Raw genomic sequence first — 4284 nt, 5'->3', positions numbered from 1 at the left:
GGGGAATTTGATCACGGAGGGCTTCTACATCGACAGCATAGCCTCTCCGATGATGTGTGAGTAGTTTACCACAGACCTTCGGGTCCATAGTTATTAGCTAGATGGCTTCTTCTCTCTCTTTGGATCTCAATACAAAGTTCTCCTCGATCTTCTTGGAGATCTATTTGATGTAATACTTTTTGCGATGTGTTTGCCGAGATGCGATGAATTGTGGGTCTATGTACTTGATTATCTATGAATATTATTTGATTCTTCTCTGAATTCTTATATGCATGATTTGATATCTTTGCAAGTCTCTTCGAATTATCGGTTTAGTTTGGCCTACTAGGTTGATCTTTCTTGCAATGGGAGAAGTGCTTAGCTTTGGGTTCAATCTTGCGGTGCTCGATCCCAGTGACAGAAAGGGAAACGACACATATTGTATTATTGTCATCGAGGATAAAAAGATGGGGTTTATATCATATTGCTTGAGTTTATCCCTCTACATCATGTCATCTTGCCTAATGCGTTACTTCGTTCTTATGAAGTTAATACTCTAGATGCATGCTGGATAGCGGTCGATGTGTGGATTACTAGTAGTAGATGCAGAATCGTTTCGGTCTACTTGACACGGACATGATGCATATATTCATGATCATTGCCTTAGATATCATCATAACTATGCACTTTTCTATCAATTGCTCGGCATTAATTTGTTCACCCACCGTAATATATACTATCTTGAGAGAAGCCACTAGTGAAACCTATGGCCCCCGGGTCTACTTTACATCATATAAGTTTCCAATCTACAATTCTAGTTTACTATTTATTTTGCAATCTTTATTTTCCAATCTATACAACAAAAATACTAATTTATCTTACTATCTTTATCAGATCTCACTTTTTCAAGTGGCCGTGAAGGGATTGACAACCCCTTAATCGCGTTGGTTGCAAGGTTCTTAATTGTTTGTGCAGGTACTAGGCGATTTGCGTGTAGTCTCCTACTGATTGATACATTGGTTCTCAAAAACTAAGGGAAATACTTATGCTACTTTGCTGCATCACCCTTTCTTCTTCAAGGGAAAACCAACGCATGCTCAAGAGGTAGCAGGGGAGTTGATGGGATACATACTCGTCTCCATCTGCCCAGTCTCTTCCTCGAAATTTTGACAGAATTCTGCACGCACATAAAAATAATGAGTCGACAGTTGCATATTGGAAAAGTTCCATGCAACCAGTCGGATAAGGAAAGGTACCTTCAAGCATGAGGAACATCTTCTTGGCAAGATTTCCCAGATAAGTTTCCAGTTGGTCTCTCTTTCGAGTGAGAACATCAACTTTGTCTGCCAAGGCCACCTTCTCCTCCGTCAGCTGCACGACCTCTTTCTTCACTTCATCAACAACGGTTTTCTACTTGGCGTTCTCTTCTTCCAACTTCCCAACTGAAGCCAGCTTCTTGTCAGCGAGTTCGGTCTTTTCACACGCCGTCTTCTGAGCCGTAGCAAGGTCAAGATCCTTCTGCTCCAGAGGCTGCTTCATTTTGTCTAAAGAAATGACATTCTTCAGACGAGCTTGGAGTTGACGGTTTTCACTATGCACATCTGCTCGAGTGGAATCACTCGGTTTAAAGGTTGAAAGGAAAAGATGCCAAGGCTAGGAGTCGACAAATTGTTACCTCCCATGATGGTTGCTTCATTTCGGGCCTTCTTCAAGTTCTCCTTGGCCAACTCCAGAGGTTGAGCTGAATCTGTTTCTTCTCCAACTCAGCAAACTTAGATCCAAGCTCACAAGATTTATGCAATCAATAAAACAAGATATGTCAGTCGACAGAAACAAGGATTGGTCACTTCCGAGTGATAAGATGCAAAGTCAGATTGTTATGACAAAAAGAGTTCTAAGACTACTGCCGAATCAAACATTCAACAGCAGTCTCAGGGACTACACCCAGCGGGTGCACTTGGCGTGCCCCCACTGGTTTGATTGCCCACTCGACACGGTCCGCCCAGCGCGAGTGGAAGGAGTAAAAAAACAAACAACACAACAACAACATCTGTTCTCAGACCACCGCCGACTGCCCGCAGTCGACTGCGGTCTCGAGGACTACACCCAGTGGGTGCACTTAGCATGCCCCCATTGGTTCAGTTCTCACTCGGCACGACCTGTCTAGACCGAGTGGAAGTACTGCAGACAAACACTTCGCAAAGACCCCCGCCGAATCAAACATTCGACGGTGTTCTCGGGACTACACCCAGTGGGTGCACTCAGCGTGCCCCACTAGTTCAAGAGTTCACTCGACTCAAAATGAAAGAGCTACAAAGCAAAAGAGAAACACCCAGTGGGTGTACAGATACTAGGCGCAAACTCATGATGGATGCACATAAGGTTCCAAAACGCTCATCCACGGACATCTTACGAATAATAAAGCAGCAGTTTCAAGTAGCATATCCTAACAGAGCAAAGGTCAAGCTGAAAGCCAATCAGAAATCAACTTACAATCCCACTCGGACGTTGGTTTGAAGAGCAGAGCTGGCATCATAGGCGGCCTTGCTGGTTTCATACACCACCTTCATTCGGTCCATCATTAGACCTGCTTGGATCATGGCTTCCTTGGCAGCGCCTACCTGGGCCTCCGGGACATGATGAGCAACAAAAAGTGGAGCTGGTGGAACAGACGAGGTAGCCAGAGGAGCTGAAGCCTGGGGTTGCACAGTCGGAGCAGGGTCCTAAGCAGTTGACACCGGAGGACGATCAGTCGACATAGGATCAGCAAAAGAAACAGAAGTCCGAATTGGATCTCCAAGTTGTTGAATGACTGGTTCTGATGCTGATGTCGAGTGAGACACTTTGCTGGCAGACACCTTCTTGCTCAGAGTCCTGCCCCTTCTCCCTGTGTTCTTTTCCGGCACCTCTTCATGGTCATCATCATCTGGAAATTCAATAACATTTGGTGGCACTACAAAACACTCGACCGTATCTGTATTCAGTCGACCATCTGAACAATTGGCAAAGTAAGAGCGCGGTTGTGGAGCTGTACCTGCCCGTGAAGTGGCCACGTCCACGGTTTCCGCGTCATCCAAGTCCTTGTCAATGTCCATGGACGTCCCAGAAGTAGCGGCACTGAAAGCTCCAAAACTCACCCGGTCAAGCAAACGATTGAGTCGCCAATAACACAGAAGACAAAGAGAAGAGAGAAACACTTACGCAGAAGCTACAGGAACATCCACCTTGATCTTGGGCAGGGCCTTCCGGGGCTTGGATGGGGCAACTTTGGCCTGCTTCGGGGCCTTCTCTGATGGCTCAGGAGTGAACGTCCGAGTGCGTTTGGGAATCTTAGCACTCGACGCAGTCGCCTTGCCATGTCCCCCCGCAGGATCTTGCGACTGTTTGGAACGACGCTCGGAACGAGGCGGTGAGTCAATCTCCTCGGTAAAACCTCCTCTAGGTGGACCGGAGCGGTGTCTCTAGGGCCCGAGTACATCCACATCGGGTGATCACGGGCTTGGAGAGGCTGGATACGTTGACTGAGGAACACTTCTAGAAGATCCATGCCAGTCACGCCCTCCCGGACTAAGTTAATGACCTGGTCGACTAAAAGAGACACCTCGCCTTTCTCCTCTGGGGTCACAGTCAATGAAGAAGGTTGGCGGAGTCACTCCATAGTGAAAGGGGGAAGACCGGTCGATTGACCAGGAGTCGGGACGTCTTTGCGGTAGAACCAGGTCGACTGTCATCCACGAACTGACTCGGGAAGGGTCATAGAAGGAAAAGTGCTCCTACCCCTAGTTTGGATCCCTAAACCCCCGCACATCTGGATCGCATGTGTCTTTTCATCAGTCGGGTTTGCTTTCTTCACCGACTGGGAACGACAAGTGAATATGTGCTTGAACAGACCCCAGTGTGGTTGACAGCCCAAGAAATTTTCGCACAACGAGATGCATGCAGCAAGATACGTGATTGTGTTTGGGGGGATGGTGAATTTGAGCACCGAAAAAGTTCAAGAAACCCCGAAAGAACGGATTGGGGGAAGAGAAAGACCTCGATCGACGTGTGTGGTGAGGAGGACACGCTCACCCTCGCGTGGCTGGGGCTCAGATTCCCCCTCCGGTAACCTCCAAGATCCAACAGCAATCATGCCGTCCTCGGTGAGCCTCTCCAAATCATCCCGCTTGACGGTGGAGCGGATCCAGTCCCCCTGGATCCAACCGGGTGGCAGACCGGACCGCGACGACATCCCCCGACCCGTCTTCTTGCCTTTCGCCGCCGCCGTCACCTTCTTTGCGTGCTCCAGGGCCGCAGTCTTGTCCT

This window comes from Triticum aestivum, chromosome 1D, assembly GCF_018294505.1.
Source record: "Triticum aestivum cultivar Chinese Spring chromosome 1D, IWGSC CS RefSeq v2.1, whole genome shotgun sequence".
Classification (NCBI taxonomy): domain Eukaryota; kingdom Viridiplantae; phylum Streptophyta; class Magnoliopsida; order Poales; family Poaceae; genus Triticum; species Triticum aestivum.
The sequence above is the reverse complement of the archived record's forward strand: the minus strand, read 5'-3'. Positions refer to the sequence as shown.